The following is a 20,112-nucleotide window of genomic DNA, read 5'->3' on the forward strand; positions in this document are numbered from 1 at the left end:
AGTGAAGTAAGCCAGAAAGAAAAATACCAATACAGTATACTAAAGCATATATATGGAATTTAGAAAGATGGTAATAATAACCCTGTATGTGAGATAGCAAAAGAGACACAGATGTATAGAACAGTCTTTTAGACTCAGGGAGGGAGAGGGTGGGATGATTTGGGAGAATGGCATTGAAACATGTATAATATATGAAATGAATTGCCAGTCCAGGTTTGATGCATGATACAGAATGCTTGGGGCTGGTGCACTGGGATGACCCAGAGGGATGGTATGGGGAGGGAGATGGGAGGGGGGGGTTCAGGATGGGGAACACGTGTATATCCATGGCAGATTCATGCTGATGTATGGCAAAACCACTACAATATTGTAAAGTAATTAGCCTCCAATTAAAATAAATAAATTTATATTAAAAAAGAAGAAATTACTTATATGTATCATTATCATCAAAAACACAAGAAGATCCCCACTCAAAACAACAAAAAATGAAAAACCTTGACAAAGTAATTTCTAGTGGACTTCATAAAACTGAACAGTTTCCATTCTTCTTGTAAGACGTCTTTTCCTGTTCATATTTCGTAGAGTCTAAAACCAGAATTGGTTCTCTCCGCAGAGCTCTTGTCTATGAAGTTGAGAGAGAATATAGTTAAGTAGGTCCCAGAGGTAAGGCTTAGGGCTTCCTTGGTGGCTCAGATGGTAAAGAATCTGCCTGCAATGTGGAGACCCAGGTTCAATCCCTGGGTTGGGAAGATCCCCTGGAGAAGGAACTGGCAACCTACTCCAGACCTGGAGAATCCCATGAACAGAGGAGCCTGGAGGGCTACAGTCCATGGGATCCAAAGAGTCAGACATGACTGAGCCGCTAACATACACACAGAGGTAATGCTTAGGGGGATAAAAAAGACTCTAATATGAGTAGTCCACAAAACCCCGAGGTGAGTGGCTTGCACTGAAAACTGTTCTCTAGCTAGAGAAACACATCACAAAGGCAGCAGGAACTGGAAACCCTTTAATTCACAAGAGACTCACAGCTTCCATGGAATGTGGAAGAATAAGCTAGAACAGGAGGCAGGGCAGATGAATTCCGGTACTAACTCAGCAGTAAGTGTGGTGTGTGCTCTCTTCGGGTAAGCTGTTTAGCTGCCTGGAGTCCCAGTTTCCTCCTCTGTAAAAATCAGGGCTTTGAACTTGGTGAGGTCCTTCCAGCTTTCGAAAGCTTTGATCCTTAGCCTAGTTGGCCCTCATTCAACTTCCTCAGAAAACCAAGCCTGAGGTCACAGCAGTCTATCAGGAATACAGTATGCAGAAATGGAGATGCCCATGCTGTATAAGCTAATGGAACCACTAAGGGTTTAAGATAAAGTGAACCAATAATTCTCAACCACAGCACCCTTAACCTCTGCACTGCACCTCAATGACATAACTCCCACAGATGGGGTCTGTAGTCAGATATTCTGCAGTCTCTTTACACTTGCTTCCTATCAGGATTGGAGAAAACAAATCCAGAAAAAGTAAGCCTTATTCAGAGATGATACTATAGGTTAAACTGTGTGCCTCTAAAGTTTGTATGTTGACAACCTAGCCCCCAGTAGCTCAGAATGTGACCTTATTTGGGCAAAGGGCAATTGCAGATGTAATTAAGATGAGGTCATAAGAGGAGATTTAACAGACATGCACACAGGGAGAAGGACATTGACATGTGAAGATGAAGGCAGAGATCAGGTGAAGCCTCTCTAAGCCAAGGAATGTCAGAGACTGACAGGGAATCACCAGAAGCCAGGGGACAAGCATGAAACAGATTCATCCCCATGGTCCTCAGAAGCAAGCAGCGCTGTGAACATCTCAGACTCCTGGCCTCCACAATGGTGAGAAAACACACTTTTGTTGTTTAAGCCACATGGCGTATGGTGCTAGCAAATTAGTACAGGTGTTATAAATGCTTAAAGGACAGCCCTGCCTGGCCAGGGGGCTGGCTCACTAGCTTTCTCTCCTGTTCCTTAGCCCATAGCACAGCAGAGCAAGGTTACTGGTGATAAGTCGCTTCAGTCACGTCTGACTCTTTGCAACCCCATGGACCACAGCCAGCCAGGCTCCTCTGTCCATGGAATTCTCCAGGCAAGAATACTGGAGTGGGTTGCCATGCCCTCCTCCAGGGGATCTTCCTGACCCAGGGATCGAACCCGAGTCTCTTACGCCTCCTGCATTGGCAGGTGAGTTCTTTACCACTAGCTCCACCTGGGAAGAACCACCAGTAACCTCAACCTTCAGGAAATTTATAATTTGGGTACCTGAAAAGAGTATTTACCATTCCTCGTCTTTTCTAAACACCACATTTCCTATTTTTAAAAAGCAAGTAACCAAGTATTTGTTAAGCCTGTATTATCTAACCAGGAATCTTCATATAGCATTTGTGACTTAGCTATCGGACTTCACTCAGGTCCTCCTTATGTCAGTATGCTAAACATGTACAGGGTGGAAATGACCACTGTTAGCAAGTAAGTGGCATCATTCAGTCCAAACCCATATTACTACCAGTCTGCAGAAGCTACTGGAAAGAATATGAGAAAAGATTAGAAGGTAGCTTTACAATCACAGATGTACACTGTAATTAGCACTGTTCAGGGCTATTGGAAAACCATAAGCACCATTGATTTTTAGTGGGCCTGCTAGCTTCAGAGAGGTGCAGAATGACTGGAAGGTTTCTCATACGTGGCCAGGCCAATGCCAAATTAATTATAAGCTCTGACTTGAATAATCGGAAAATGTCACAGAAACTACTGGCCTCTACTGGATAGGTCAGTACCCTGTCTTGAGTCATTAGGAACATAAGCAGTTTAGGGAGAGAGAAGAGCCCTAGTTTGCAAAAGATGGGAGGTGACTGGCTGAGATGGGGGAGGTAAATGAGTACTGGCCTCTCTGAGAAGAACTGGGACTCATTCTACCTCAAACCATGGCTCAGGTTTAATTATTTCTGACAGTGGTCCTTTCATACACCAAAGCCTTTCCTGTAAGTTAAGGTATAAACTAGGTGCTTTAGAATCAAAGGTCAGGACACCCCGGTAGTTACCACAGTGGCTCTCCAATGACCAGGCACTAGAATGTACAGGACCAGGAAGCTGCTGTTTTACCAACCCGCTGTTCTGCAGCAGTTGCTCCTAGAACCTATAGTTTAAGAAATATTGCCACACACACACACACACACACGCACACACCCCACCCCCGCTCCCCCCTCCACTTATAAGATAAGTCAGTCCTGAGGATGAGGATAGAGTGGATAGCATGGTGACTGGAGATAATGAAGGACAGGGAAGCCTGCTGTACTACAGTTCACAGAGTTGCAAAGAGTTGAATAGAACTTAGCGACTTAGCAACAACAAAACTGTTATGCCTTAAAGTTGCAGAGAGTAGATCTTAAAAACAAATCAAACTAACTAAAATAGACACAAACATGGTCCCTACCTTTAGTAAATAAAACCAACTCAGCTTCACACACACACACAAAAAGCAAAACCAAAAGTAACTATGTGAGGCAACAAATTAATTTGCTTGATACAGTAATCATTTCACTATGTACAGCAAATTATGTTGTATGCCTTAAATATATACCATTTTTATTAAAGATATATACTGTAAAACCAGTTCTACCAGTTTGTAATCACCCATGCAAAACAGGAAATATATAAGTTCCAAATATATTTAGCATGATAAAACTTTGATGAATTGCATGTGTATCATGTCCTATTCAAGTCTTGGGAAACTACTATTTTAGAGAAATTGGTCATCGGCATTCAAATTAATGTATCAGATAGTCATAAATACATACTAAAATCCCCCCGAAAAGAAAAAAAACCCTCAAACTGGCTTAACAGAATGGTACGGCAGTGGAGATGTACAGTCCAGACGTGGTGTGGTGTGGTGTGTGTCTGCGAATGACTGGACAAGAATGGCCCATCCTGGGGAGCCTGGCAAAGCATGAGGAGGATGTAGGTCACTGCTGAAGGGCCTTACCTACACCTTCAAGGACTGACACTGGCATTGCCCTGCAGCTGGTATTGAGAGTGCCTGGAAGGGTTGGCTCTGTAGGCTGGACCTAATTGATGTTCAGGGACTCTGAATGTGACTGACTTTACTGGATCAGATATGAGGCATTTACCACGTGTCACACACAAGAAATCCTACCTTCCAGAAAGCACACATAAGTCAACTAATAAATGATTAGGCACTTTCCAAAACATCATAGAAAGGTAACCCATTATTTCACACTGTTCATATACTTGACTCTTTATTATGTGTAAATGTGCTTTGCAGTCTGCAAATGCAAATAATAATGTTTAAAAGCTGTCACTGAACGTACACCCTTTCCCATTTATTCTGCCTACTCTGGAGAAGTCTATATTATCCACTTTAGGGGTTTGATTTAAGCTCTAGTTATTTTGGATAATGCCTATCTTTCATATGGCATGACTACATCCTATTAAACATGAAATTTCTCAGTGGCTATTAATAAAAATGCTCTCAAAGTACTTACCATTTAGAGTCCCCCACACCATTTCCTTAGATGATGTAGTTATATGACATGTGAGTTGATTTAGGAAGACGTACCTGAAAGCTTTGATTCTCCCCTTGTGGTTTCCCTTTCTAACCAGTGTCATTTAGCTGCAACTTGGGCATTTATTCCATCTGAGATTATTCTTTATCCATATAATAACTTTCCTTATTTATCACAGGTTGATGTGAATAATTTATATGCAAATGTCTACTCTGCTCCTTGCCCTTGGAAGGTCCTCTGCTCCAATAAAGCTGGAGGGGCCTAAATACACTTCCTCATGTCCCCCTGTCTCTAACAATAAAAGCATTTCTGAGAATTCAGTCTCAGAAATTATAAAGTCTGTCACTTGTGTTGAATACATATTAGCTGTTATTAATATGATCACTAAAGATAATTATGTATTTTTATGGACTTCATTTTTTTGGGCTCCAAAACCAATGCAGATGGTGACTGCAGCCATGAAATTAAAAGACGCTTACTCCTTGGAAGGAAAGTTATGACCAACCTAGATAGTATATTCAAAAGCAGAGACATTACTTTGCCAACAAAGGTCTGTCTAGTCAAGGCTACGGTTTTTCCAGTGCTCATGTATGGATGTGAGAGTTGGACTATGAAGAAAGCTGAGCGCTGAAGAATTGATGCTTTTGAACTGTGGTTTTGGAGAAGACTCTTGAGAGTCCCTTGGACTGCAAGGACAACCAACCAGTCCATTCTGAAGATCAGCCCTGGGATTTCTTTGGAGGGAATGATGCTGAAGCTGAAGCTCTAGTACTTTGGCCACCTCATGCGAAGAGTTGACTCATTGGAAAAGACTCTGATGCTGGGAGGGATTGAAGGCAGGAGGAGAAGGGGACGACAGAGGATGAGATGGCTGGATGGCATCATGGACTCGATGGACATGAGTCTGAGTGAACTCTGGGAGTTGGTGATGGACAGGGAGGCCTGGCGTGCTGTGATTCATGGGGTGGCAAAGAGTCGGACACAACTGAGCGACTGAACTGAACTGAAGGAGTGGTGTACTGGTAAATGTTTAACAACTAGAATTTTGGGGAAAAGTGTATGTGTATATATGTTTGTATTAAACTTTACTGACAAAAAATGTATAACAGAGTGTAAAAATAATAATATAATATGCAGTAGTCTTTCCTGTAAACTCCATATAAGCAATTGATGGTAACATAATTTTTTGTTGATTTTTGTAGAACTTCTACATCCACAGTCACTTTGTGACTGCAACTGATGACCATGTATTTTTAACATGATGTTGGTTGGTATTTTCCTTCACATTAATAAGACAAAAATGAAATAAAGACATCTGTAAGAAGTTCACTCATTTGTCAATGATATGAGCTACTTCTCTGATGAATGGAAAAATAGTTTTCAAATAATGGAAGACTACTTCAATTTTTATGCTATTGACAATGCAAAGGCTATAGATATGACAACCTTGAAGGCTTAAAAGGAGATAATCAATAAAACAAATCTAGTCCTAACTTACACTGCTTGACAACTGTTGTGGAATAAGTACTTCTGCTTTAGTTTACCAATGTGATGTCACTGAATGAGGAGTTGGAATGAAATGCACTGTAGGTGACTACCTAGCATTCCCACCATACACATCCAACCTACATAAAAAACCTTAAGGTTAAATAACAATAGGCATGTAGCAATTAGAAGGGGATCACTTTTGAGTATTACCTTTTAAAATATACAACTTGATTTACTTCTAAATTTGTCTAATTTAATTTCTAAATTAAATTTACTACTATGGTCAAGAATCCCTTAGAAGAAATGGAGTAGCCATCATAATCAACAAGAGAGTCTGAAATGCAGTACTTGGATGCAGTCTCAAAACGACAGAATGATCTCTTCGTTCCCAAGGCAAACCATTCAATATCATGGTAATCCAAGTCCATGCCGCTAACAGTAATGTTGAAGAAGCTGAAGTTGAACGGTTCTGTGAAGACCTACAATACCTTCTGGAATTAATACCCAAAAAAGATGTCCTTTCATTATAGTTGACTGCAATGTAAAAGTAGGAAGTCAAGAAACACCCGGAGTAACAGGCAAATTTGGCCTTGGAGTACAGAATGAAGCAGGGCAAAGGCTAATAGAGTTCTGCCAAGAGAATGCACTGGTCATAGCAAACACCCTCTTCCAACAACACAAGAGAAGACTCTACACATGGACATCACCAGATAGACAGCACCAAAATCAGATTGATTATATTCTTCGTAGCCAAAGATGGAGAAGCCCTATACAGTCAGCAAAAACAAGACTAGGAGCTGACTGTCGCTCAGATCATGAAATCCTCATTGCCAAATTCAGACTCAAATTGAAGAAAGTAGGGAAAACCACTAGACCATTCAGGTATGACCTAAATCAAATCCCTTACGATTACACAGTGGAGGTGAGAAATAGATTTAAGTGAATAGATCTGATAGAGTGCCTGAAGAACTATGGATGGAGGTTCGTGACATCATACAGGAGACAGGGATCAAGACCATCCCCATGGAAAAGAAATGCAAAAAAGCAAAATGGCTGTCTGAGGAGGCCTTACAAATAGCTGTGAAAAGAAGAGAAGTGAAAAGCAAAGGAGAAAAGGAACGATATACCCATTTGAATGCAGAGTTCCAAAGAATAGCAAGGAGAGATAAGAAAGCCTTCCTCGGTGATCAATGCAAAGAAATAGAGGAAAACAACAGAATGGGAAAGATTAGAGATCTCTGGAAGAAAATTAGAGATACCAAGGGAACATTTCATGCAAAGACGGGCTCGATAAAGGACAGAAATGGTATGGACCTAACAGAAGCAGAAGATATTAAGAAGAGGTGGCAAGAATACACAGAAGAACTGTACAAAAAAATATCTTCATGACCCAGGTAATCATGATGATGTGATCACTCATCTAGAGCCAGACATCCTGGAAAGTGAAGTCAAGCGGGCCTTAGGAAGCATTACTATGAACAAAGCTAGTGGAGGTGATGGAATTCCAGTTGAGCTATTTCAAGTACTAAAAGATGATGCTGTGAAAGTGCTGCACTCAATATGTCAGCAAATTAGAAAACTCAGCAGTGGCCACAGGCCTGGAAAAGGTCAGTTTCATTCCAATCCCTTAGAAAGGCAATGCCATAGAATGCTCAAACTACCACGCAATTGCACTCATCTCACACGCTAATAAAGTAATGCTAAAAATTCTCCAAGCCAGGCTTCAGCAATACGTGAACCGTGAACTTCTAGAATTTCAAGCTGGCTTTAGAAAAGGCAGAGGAACCAGAGATCAAATGGCCAAAATCTGCTGGATCATCGAAAAAGCAAGAGAGTTCCAGAAAAACATCTATTTCTGCTTTATTGACTATGCCAAAGCCTTTGACTGTGTGGATCACATAAACTGTGGAAAATTCTGAAAGAGATGGGAATACTAGACCACCTGACCTGCCTCTTGAGAAATCTGTATGCAGGTCAGGAAGCAATAATTAGAACTGGACAGGGAACAACAGACTGGTTCCAAATAGGAAAAGGAGTACGTCAAGGCTGTATATTGTCACCCTGCTTCTTTAACTTCTATGCAGAGTACATCATGAGAAACCCTGGGCTGGAAGAAGCACAAGCTGGAATCAAGATTGCTGGGAGAAATATCAATAATCTCAGATATGCAGATGACACCACCCTTATGGCAGAAAGTGAAGATGAACTAAAGAGCCTCTTGATGAAAGTGAAAGAGGAGAGTGAAAAAGTTGGCTTAAAGTTCAACATTCAGGAAACGAAGATCATGGCATCCGGTCCCATCACTTCATGGGAAAAAGATGGGAAAAAAGTGGAAAGAGTGACAGACTTTATTTTTCTGGGCTCCAAAATCATTACAGATGGTGACTGCAGCCATGAAATAAAAAGATACTTACTCATTGGAAGTAAAGTTAGAGAGCATATTAAAAAGCAGAGACATTCCTTTGCCAACAAAGGTCCGTCTATTCAAGGCTTTGGTTTTTCTAATAGTCATGTACGGATGTAAGAGTTGGACTGTGAAGAAAGCTGAGCACCGAAGAATTGATGCTTTTGAACTGTGGTGTTGGAGAAGACTCTTGAGAGTCCCTTGGACTGCAAGGAGATCCAACCAGTCCATCCTAAAGGAGATCAGTCCTGGGTGTTCATTGGAAGGACTGATGTTGAAGCTGAAACTGCAATACTTTGGCCACCTGATATGAAGAGCTGACTCATTTGAAAAGACCCTGATGCTGGGAAATATTGAGGGAAGGAGAAGGGGACGACAAAGGATGAGATGGCTGGATGGCATCACCAACTCGATGGACATGGGTTTGGGTAGACTCTGGGAGTTGGTGATGGACAAGGAGGCCTGGTGTGCTGCAGTCCATGGGAGTCACAAAGAGTCGGACATGACTGAATGACTGAACAGAACTGAACTAATTTCTAAAAATGGCTGTGCTTAACAACTGGCTCCCAAAATTTGACAAGTGAATCTCAAAAGCTATAAAGAGTGGGCTCTAGGTCACCACTGGACAAACACTAAAGAAAAAACTTATTTGGACACAATTTATCAGAGTTCCTGCGTCCATTGGAATCACAGTGATTTCATGACTGCTGGCAAAATGTTACCAGTGAACAATAGAGGCTGGTAGGATTTTCGAATAATTCCAGTCCATGCATCCATATGCAATTTCTTAATCAGTAGACATTGAAAACACAATTACATGAACTTTAGACTTCAAAGAGTTTTAGCCCACTTCTTTCAGTTCAAAAAGTACAGACTAAAAAAGGAGTCTACTACCTTCTTAAATTAAAAATAATATATATTAAGGGAATAAAATCTATAATGCTTGGATAGACAAAAGTTTGTCTATCTTGGTACTAATGACCTACTTTGTTTAACCAACACTTTCCCTCACATTGTGGGAAACATGATCTCAGATGATCCCCGGATGCAATACTGCTTTCCTACCAATTGCTGGGAACAACCAAACACCAGCGGTAATTGTCAAAGCTCAGTCCTGTCCCATTACAAGTACATTATGAATAAGCATCTAAAAGACTTGCACAGTGCCTGCTGTTGACAACCTATAATTAACCCTGGCTATAACTCTAGATGTCACAGAGTTTCAGTGAAAAACAATTTCAGGGAAAACAAATGCTCCTTTAAACAGTAATGTCTAAATTTGTTTATGATTGTAGAAAGTCAGCCTCATCCCTTATAATCAATGGAAAAGATCAATGGAAAGGTCAGTGGATTCAGAGTTGAAGAAGGACCTAGATTCTGGTTTTGATTCTGCTACTACGTATCTCGAGTGATGCTGAGTAAGTAATGTTACCTCTATTTACCTTAGTTTGCTAATTTTTAAAGTAAAAGTGTTGGGCTAAATAATGGCCAGTTTTTAAAAATGAGGAGATCAACCTCCATAATCAAAAGCATTTCCTACTGCTTAAAAAACCCATATGAATTAAAAATGCAACCAATATATCCTCCATGTAGCTCTCTTGAACGACAGTTAAGCCCTCTTGCAGATTTTCAATGTCGCACTCCTCTTTGTTCTTGCAGACACACACTGTGATTCCTCTCGTTTCTAAATGTACATTTGATCTTTCAAATGTGTATTCTCAGTTTTCCCTATTGAAACTTGTTTACTTGTGAGAACAAGGCTCTCTTTATCCGGTAGATCAGCAAGCAATTCCCAGAAAGGGCTAGGGTGTGAGGTGTCAGTCATACCCAGGTACAAAAGACATAATGTCAATGTATTAAGAAAACAAGGTGTGGTGGTCTCAGCCCCCAGGCTGGGGAATATTGTTCTATCTTCTCTCACTGCAGTTCTTAAAAATGGCTAAACCATAATTTAAAAATTCTGAGTCTGTGGTCTTTTCTCAGAACTGTCCAATTAAAATTTTTTGTAGTTTTAAGCATATTGTGCCTGAGACTAAACAAAGACCGTAACCATCACACCTGAGAATAGTAATACTTGCCCTTTATTGAGGCACTGGACTTGGTGCTTTACATATATTATCTCATTTACAATTTTACCAACCCATCAAAGTGGGTATTATCAAGTTTCATACATGACACAAATGAAGCCCGAAGAAGCTAAGTATTGTGCCCAGGTTTAGCAGGCAAGTAAGAGTATGACAAGAACACACAGTGTATGGCAAGACTACGCAGAAGAACTGTACAAAAAAGGCCTTAATGACTCAGATAACCACAATGGTGTGGTCACCCACCTAGAGCCAGACATCCTGGAGTGTGAAGTCAAGTAGGCCTCAGGAAGCATTGCTGCCAGTGAAGCTAGTGGAGGTGATGGAATTCCAGCTGAGCTATATAAAATCCGAAAACATGACACTGTTAAAGTTTTACACTCAACCTATCAGCAAATTTGGAAAATGCAGAACTGGCCACAGGGCTGGAAAAGGTCAATTTTCACCCCAATTCCCAAGAAGGGCAGTAGGAAAGAATGTTCAAACTGCCGAACAGTTGCACATGCTAGTAAGGTTATTCTCAAAATCCTTCAAGCTAGGCTTCAGCAGTACTTGAATTAAGAACTTTTCAGATGTATGAGCTGGATTTAGGAAAGGCAGAGGAACCAGAGATCAAATTGCCAACATTCACTGGATCATAGAGAAAGCAAGGGAATTCCAGAAAAACAGCTACTTCTGTTTCATTGACTATACTAAAGTCTTTGACTGTGTGGATCACAACGAACTGTAGAAAACTCTTGAGATGGAAATACCAGACCACCTTACCTATCTCCTGAGAAACCTGGAGTCAAGAAGTATGTGGGTCAAGAAGCAACACTTAGAACCTTATATGGAACAACTGACTGGTTCAGAACTGAGAAAGGAGTATGACAAGGCTGCATACTGTCACCCTGTTTAACTTATATGCAGAGTACATCATGAGAGATGCTGGGGTAGATGAGTTATAAGCTGGAATCAAGATTGCCGGGAGAAATATCAACAACCTCAGATATGCAGATGATACCATGGTAGAATGGTAGAAAGCAGAGAGGAACTAAAAGAGCCTCTTGACAGGGGAGAAAGAGGAGGGTGAAAAGGCCAGCTTAAAACTCAACATTCAAAATACAAAGATCTTGGCATCCCATCTCATCACTTTATGGCAAATAGAAGGGGAGAAAGTGGAAGCGTGACAGATTTTCTCTGCTTAGGCTCTAAAATCAGTGCGATGGTGACTCAGTCAGTTCAGTTGCTCAGTCCTGTCTAACTCTTTGTGAACCCATGAACTGCAGTATGCCAGGCCTCCCTGTCCACCACCAACTCCCGAAGTTTACTCAAACTTATGTCCATTGAGTCGGTGATGCCATCCAGCCATTTCATCCTCTGTCATCCCCTTCTCCTCCCACCAATCTTTCCAGGATTGGAGTCTTTTTAAATGAGTCAGCTCTTCACATCAGGTGGCCAAAGTATTGGAGTTTCAGCTTAAACATCAGTCCTTCCAATGAACATTCAGGACTGATCTCCTTTAGGATGGACTGGTTGGACCTCCTTGCAGTCCAAGGGACTCTCAAGAGTCTTCTCCAACACCATAGTTCAAAAGCATCAATTCTTTGGTGCTCAGCTTTCTTTATAGTACAACTCTCACATCCATACATAACTAGTGGATAAAACAGCCTTGACTAGATGGACCTTTGTTGCCAAAGCAGTATCTCTGCTTTTGAATATGCTGTCTAGGTTGGTCATAACTTTCCTTCCAAGGAGTAAGCGTCTTTTAATTTCATGGCTGCAATCACTATCTGCAGTGATTCTGGAGACCCAGAAAATAAAGTCAGCCACTGTTTCCCTATCTATTTGCCATGAAGTGATGGGACTGGATGCTGTGATCTTGGTTTTCTGAATGTTGAGCTTCAAGCCAGCTTTTTCACTCTCCTCTCACTTTCATCAAGAGGCTCTTTAGTTCATCTTCACTTTCTGCCATAAGGGTGGTGTTATCTGCATATCTGAGCTTATTGATATTTCTCCCGGCGATCTTGATTCCAGCTTGTGCTTCCTCCAGCCCAGCATTTCTCATGATCTACTCTTCATATAAGTTAAATAAGCAGGGTGACAATATACAGCCTTGATGTACTCCTTTTCCTATCTGGAACCAGTCTGTTGTTCCATGTCCAGTTCTAACTGTTGTTTCCTGACCTGCATACAGATTTCTCAAGAGGCAGGTCAGGTGGTCTGTATTCCCATCTCTTTCAGAATTTTCCACAGTTTATTGTGATCCACACAGTCAAAGGCTTTGGCATGGTCAATAAAGCAGAAATAAACGCTTTTTTTTGAACTCTCTTGCTTTTTCGATGATCCAGCAGATTTTGGCTATTTGATCTCTGGTTCCTCTGCCTTTTCTAAAGCCAGCTTGAACATCTGGAAGTTCACAGTTCATGTATTGCTGAAGCCTGGCTTGGAGAATTTTGAGCATTACTTTGCTAGCGTGTGAGATGAGTGCAATTGTGTGGTAGTTTGAGCATTCTATGGCATTGCCTTTCTTAGGGACTGGAATGAAAACTGACCTTTTCCAGGCCTGTGGCCACTGCTGAGTTTTCTAATTTGCTGACGTATTGAGTGCAGCACTTTCACAGCATCATCTTTTAGTACTTGAAATAGCTCAACTGGAATTCCATCACCTCCACTAGCTTTGTTCATAGTGATGCTTCCTAAGGCCCACTTAACTTCACTTTCCAGGATATCTGGCTCTCGGTGAGTGATCACACCATCGTGATTATCTGGGTCGTGAAGATCTTTTTCGTACAGATGGAGGAGCATGGTAGGCTACAGCCCATAGGGTCGCAAAGAGTCGGACACTACTGAGCAACTTCACTTTCACTTTCTGTGTATTCTTGCCACCTCTTCTTAATACTTCTGCTTCTGTTAGGTCCATACCATTGCTGTCCTTTATCGAGCCCGTCTTTGCATGAAATGTTCCCTTGGTATCTCTAATTTTCTTCCAGAGATCTCTAATCTTTCCCATTCTATTGTCTTCCTAGATTTCTTTGCATTGATCATCGAGGAAGGCTTTCTTATCTCTCCTTGCTATTCTTTGGAACTCTGCATTCAAATGGGTATATCTTTCCTTTTCTCCTTTGCTTTTGCTTCTCTTCTCTTCACAGCTATTTGTAAGGCCTCCTCAGACAGCCATTTTGCTTTTTTGCATTTCTTTTCCATGGGGATGGTCTTGATCCCTGTCTCCTGTATGATGTCACGAACCTCCATCCATAGTTCTTCAGGCACTCTATCAGATCTATTCACTTAAATCTATTTCTCACTTCCACTGTGTAGTTGTAGGGGATTTGATTTAGGTCATACCTGAATGGTCTAGTGGTTTTCCCTACTTTCTTCAATTCAAGTCTGAATTTGGATAAGGATTTCATGATCTGAGCGACAGTCAGCTCCTGGTCTTGTTTTTGCTGACTGTATAGGGCTTCTCCATCTTTGGCTGCAAAGAATATAATCAATCTGATTTTGGTGCTGTCTATCTGGTGATGTCCATGTGTAGAGTCTTCTCTTGTATTGTTGGAAAAGGGTGTTTGCTATGACCAGTGCATTCTCTTGGCAGAACTCTATTAGCCTTTGCCCTGCTTCATTCTGTACTCCAAGGCCAAATGTGCCTGTTACTCCAGGTGTTTCTTGACTTCCTACTTTTGCATTCCAGTCAACTATAATGAAAGGACATCTTTTTGGGTGTTAATTCTAGAAGGTCTTATAGGTCTTCGTAGAACCATTCAACTTCAGCTTCTTCAGCATTACTGGTAGGGGCTAGACTTGGATTACCATGATATTGAATGGCTTGCCTTGGAAAGGAACAGAGATCATTTTGTCATTTTTGAGATTGCATCCAAGTACTGCATTTCAGACTCTCTTGTTGATTATGATGGCTACTCCATTTCTTCTAAGGGATTCCTGCCCAAAGTGGTAGATATAATGGTCATCTGAGTTAAATTCACCCATTCCAGTCCATTTTAGTTTGCTGATTCCTAGAATGTTAACATTCACTCTTGTCATCTCTTGTTTGACCACTTCCAATTTACTTTGATTCATGGACTTAACATTCCAGGTTCCTATGCAATATTGCTCTCTACAGAATCGGACCTTGCTTCTATCACCAGTCACATCCACGTCTGGGTTTTGTTTTTGCTTTGGCTTCATTCCTTCATTCTTTCTGGAATTATTTCTCCACCGATCTCCAGTAGTATACTGGGCACCTACTGACCTGGGAAGTTCATCTTTCAGTGTCCTATCCTTTTGCCTTTTCATGGGGTTCTCAAGGCAAGAATACTGAAATGGTTTGCCATTCCCTTCTCCAGTGGACCACATTCTGTCAGACCTCTCCACTATGACCTGTCCATCTTGGGTGGCCCCACACAGCACGGCTTAGTTTCATTGAGTTAGACTAGGCTTTGGTCTGTGTGATCAGATTGGCTAGTTGTTTGTGATTGGCGATGGTGACTGCAGCCATGAAATTAGAAGGCAATTGCTCTGTGGAAGGAAAGCTATGACAAACATAGACAGTGTGTTAGAGACCAAAGACATCACTTTGCTGACAAAGGTCTATATAGTCAAGGCTATGGTCTTTCCAGTAGTGATGTAAGGATGTGAGATATGGACAATAAAGAAGGCAGAGTACTAAAGAATTTATGTGTTTGAGAAGACTCTTGGGAGTCCCTTGGACAGCAAGGAGATCAAACTATTCAATCCTAAAAGAAATCAACCTTGAATACTCACTGAATGAGTGATGCTGAAGCTCCAAAGCTTTGGCCACCTGATGCGAAGAGATAAAGACCCTGATGCTGGGAAAGATTGAAGGCAGAAGGAGAAGAGGGCAACAGAGGATGAGATGGTTAGATGGCATCACCAGTTCAGTGGACATGAACTTGGGCAAACTCAGAGATGGTGAGGGACAGGGAGGCCTGGTTGCTGCAATCCATTGCAGTTGCAGAGTCAGATATGACTTAGTGACCAAACGAAAGTGTATGGCCTCCCTCACAGCACCTGCCACTGCAATCAAAACCAGCATGACCCAAGTAGGCTGGTGCCTGTCTTGGTTTTGAATGGGGAAGACAGCAGTGGAACAGCTCTATGAGATTTTGTGCTTGGCAGTTTCGCTATTAATGGGATAGAATGCCCATTTTGAAGTGAAAGTGACACTTTTCCAAGCAAAGCTTTACTTCAACACTTGCAAAAAAAAGGTCCATTAAGGTCTATCCAACATATTGTGCAATCCTGTAAGGTCTTTTCAATGCTAAGCTAAAAGCCATACTTGCAAATGTACTGAAATATCTTTTGTTAGAAAAGCATGGGAAAATTATATACATGCTATGTATATATCACGACGCCATGAGGATGCAACTAACTTTATTACTCAACAATCACAAGTTCCCAACTGGTTACTAAATGTGGTCCAGATGTAAACATCAACATGATTTTATGATAATGCCAAACACTGGCAAGGTGGTGACACAAATAAGACTGCTGTACATTGCTGGGGTCAATGTATGTTGAAAACTACTATGAAGAAAAGCATCCTCACCCAGCAATTCCAGTCCTAGGTACACACCCCACAGAAATGCTTTCACAGGATGCCAAAGTCATGTATGAGAATGCCTTTAGAAGCTTTATATAGTAGTCCTAAACCAAAATCAACATAAATGTCCATTATCAATAGAATGAATAAATAAATATTGGTATACAGTGGATACTATTTAGCAGAGAATCAATAAATATAGCCACACCACACAACATGGATGAGACCCACAAACATTATATGGAGCTAGGTACAAGAGTATACAGTGATTCTGTTTATGGAATGTTCAAAATCAAGTGAAACTAATGTACAGTGTTAGAAGTCTGGAGGGTGGAGGCATTTGGGAAGAAGAGGGGAGTGGTTGCAAAGGGCCTGGAGAGGGCATCTGAGAAAAACAGCAACAACAAACACAATTCTATTAATATCAGGTAGGGATTATTATTCTCACTTTATACAGATGAAAAAGGGACTTTTAGAGAGGTTATGAAAACACAGCCTACATTATACTTATTTAGTTATAAGTGGCTTTAGCCAGAATTTTAACCCAGATCTGAGTCTCCTCATTCCTTTCTTCACAATATTAGTATTAAATATAGTGACTTCTTCTTTTTTTTTTTTTTTTTTTTGCCCACTCAGCATACCTTTCCACTGCTGGTCAAAGCATCCCACTTAGCCTCCCCTCATTCCACGTGGTCCTATGGGGAACGCCCATGACAACACCTTACCCCGTGACAGGGGCAGCGTTTGACTCGCCTATGCTCACTGGACACTGTAAGGGACCTGAACCTTGGACTGTGTGATGAATAATCAATGAAGACTAGAGGAGCTCAGTAATAACACCAGAAGCAGCCAAATGTGAAGCTGTCTGTAGGTTTGATATCCTCTGAAAGCAAGCTCAATGGAAGCACAAGCATGACAGATTCCACAGACTGCTCTATCCTCACCCTGGACACAGTGCCTGTGATGTCACAGACTCTCAGTAAATATTAAATATCGCTCAATGTATGAATGAATCCTCTGACTGTTGCATTTCATGTTCTTCCCTTGGCTGGACAGTTTAGCTTTTTCTTTATGTTATGTAAACTAATTGCTATTTTCCCAGTGCAATGCCAGATTTCCCTTTCTTTTGCAATGCCAGCTTCTCGTGCTTGCAAGCAAAGAACCCTATCAGAGTTTTATTTCCAGCACTGTCACACGTGCCATAATATTTGAGAATACAGTCCTGTGGGGATCTGTTCTTCTATAGCAATGCATTTTCTGTACTATTGTCAACCCCAAATAAGGATGTTGATAGAAAATTCTTGAACTGCACCATCAAGGAACTATACAGTATCATAGGAGAGATAGTTTATTAAGTGCCATACAGATCCATGTGAAAAAGACCATGTACAATATGTGAGGAAGTAGTTTATTTCAACACTGCATTTGATTCATCCTAAACTTGGACCGGGAGAAACAGCAATAACCTCAGATATGCAGATGGCACAACGCTTATGGCAGAAAGTAAAGAGGAACTAAAAGCCTCTTGATGAAAGTGAAAGAGGAGAGTGAAAAAGTTGACTTAAAGCTCAACATTCAGAAAACGAAGATCATGGCATCCGGTCCCATCACTTCATGGGAAATAGATGGGGAAACAGTGGAAACAGTGGCAGACTTTATTTTTGGGGGCTCCAAAATCACTGCAGATGGTGACTGCAGCCATGAAATTAAAAGACGCTTACTCCTTGGAAGGAAAGTTATGACCAACCTAGACAGCCTATTCAAAAGCAGAGACATTACTTTGCCAACAAAGGTCTGTCTAGTCAAGGCTATGGTTTTTCCTGTGGTCATGTATGGATGTGAGAGTTGGACTGTGAAGAAAGCTGAGCACCAAAGAACTGATGCTTTTGAACTGTGGTGTTGGGGAAGACTCTTGAGAGTCCCTTGGACTGCAAGGAGATCCAACCAGTCCATTCTGAAGGAGATCAGCCCTGCGATTTCTTTGGAGGGAATGATGCTGAAGCTGAAACTCCAATACTTTGGCCACGTTATGCAAAGAGCTGACTCACTGGAAAAGACCGTGATGCTGGGAAGGATTGGGGGCAGGAGGAGAAGGGGATGACAGAGGATGAGATGGCTGGATGGCATCACTGACTCAATGGACATGTTTTGGGTAGGCTCCGGGAGTTGATGATGGACAGGGAGGCCTGGCGTGCTGTGATTCATGGGGTTGCAAACAGCTGGACACGACTGAGTGACTGAACTGAACTGAAACTTGGACCAACTTTCATACATTTATCCAGGTAGTTATGAAAAGGAAATCAATGCAAACAGCATATGAATTCATAGGAAATATTAACATCTTCTCAGGAAGAGATGGGTTGATTGGTTTTGAGCAATTATATTAAAATATAAAAACCAATAGTGTGCATAGTAGCCTTTTCAAAGAAATCATATGCCTTTTTGCTTTGATTTTCATCTTCTTCACAGTGGAAAGGGTTGGAGTTGATGTAAAAAGAGTACATTAGAATAATGATGATGGTAATTGTTGCAAAGTCAACAATCTCTGAGTGAAGTTCCTAAGCCTGCAGTGAATGGGACATAGTCTGACTACACGCACCTTTCCATAGGACTGGCACAGGCTGGTTTTCTATATTTGGGACATAAAGAAATTATGGTTTGTATGTCCAATATGGGCAGCTAAATATAAGCAAGAAACTTTTCCTTACCCTGGACACATACACATGGAAAACTTCTTTGATTCAACCCCAAATTTTGGAAACTGGCAAATTCGAGCTCTAACGGCCAAAGCTGTCCACAGCAGCCTTGTATGAGTCAAGGTTCCATGGCAGATTAAATATAATCTATGTAATACATTAATCATGGTTAAGGCTGGCTTCAAAAAGTCCTATACTACTCAGCAGGTTACTTGTGTCCCTGTGTGTATAACACATATACTGAATAAACCTAATTTCAAGTAAAGCCTCAGAGGTAGTTTTAAAAGATGATCCTCGGGGCTTCCCTGGTGGCTCAGTGGTAAAGAATCCACCTGCAAATGCAGGAGACACAGGTTCAATCCCTCATCTGGGAAGATCCCATGTCTCGAAGCAACTAAGCACATGTGCCACATTTAGTCATCATATTTCCCTGGATTCCTAGAGACTGTGATGGTTTCTGAAACTTTTCTTATTTTTGAAGACCTTGATAATTTTCAGGAGTATTTATTAGATATTTTGTAGAATGTTCCACTATCTCGGTTATTGAGCCTGTGCTCTAGAGTCTGGGAGCTGCAACTATTGAGCTCATGTGCTGTAACTGCTGAAGCCCATGAGCTAGAGCCTATGCTCTGCAACAAGAGAAGTCACGGCAACGAGAAGCGCATGCACCGCAACTAGAGAGTAGCCCCCCTCTCCATAACTGAGAAAAGCCCATGTAGCATGAAGATCCAGCACAGACAAAAATAACTCAATCAAATTGAAAAGCACCATTCAATACGCTAATGCATGATTGTTGTGTAGATTCTGGTGATGTCACTTTGAGGGAATAAATGCCAATCATTTTCAAAAAAGAAAATGAAACTTCACACAATAGTTGGATTTTGTAGGTTTTCCCTAATGCTCTTTTTCTGTTCCAGGGTCCCCATCAGGCTATCACATTACATTTAGTCATCATATTTCCCTGGATTCTTAAAGACTGTGATGGTTTCTTAAACTTTTCTTATTTTTGAAGACCTTGATAATTTTCAGGAATATTTACTAGATATTTTTTAGAATGTCCCACTATCTTGGTTTGGTTGATGTTTTTCTCATTGTTTGACAGTATTTTGGGAGGAAGATCACAGAGGTAAAGTACCATTCTCATCACATCATATCAAGGGTATACAGTATATTAACATGAGTGATCACTATGACGTTAACCTTGATAACCTGGTCAAGGTGGTGGCTATCAGGTTGCTCCACTTAAAGTTACCCTGACTTCCCTTCCCATCCTGTGTTCTTTGGAAGCAAGCCACTAGGTATAGCCCACACTTAAGGGTCTATGGGGTCGCACAGAGTCGAACAAGGCT

The 20,112-nt window shown here is 41.2% G+C and overlaps 1 protein-coding gene and 1 long non-coding RNA gene across 14 annotated transcripts in view; one reads left to right on the plus strand and one right to left on the minus strand.

Annotated features, from left to right (window-relative positions):
- The window catches only part of PIP5K1B (phosphatidylinositol-4-phosphate 5-kinase type 1 beta), a 554,522-nt gene that overhangs the window by 35,115 nt on the left and 499,295 nt on the right, over positions 1-20,112 (minus strand). The gene's annotated exons all lie outside the window — the stretch shown is intronic.
- LOC132659175 (uncharacterized) lies at positions 175-19,624 on the plus strand. Its single transcript, XR_009599230.1, has 2 exons — positions 175-9,859; positions 16,704-19,624. It is a non-coding gene; the product is annotated as an uncharacterized LOC132659175 (long non-coding RNA).

Source organism: Ovis aries, chromosome 2 (genome assembly GCF_016772045.2).
Source record: "Ovis aries strain OAR_USU_Benz2616 breed Rambouillet chromosome 2, ARS-UI_Ramb_v3.0, whole genome shotgun sequence".
Lineage (NCBI taxonomy): Eukaryota > Metazoa > Chordata > Mammalia > Artiodactyla > Bovidae > Ovis > Ovis aries.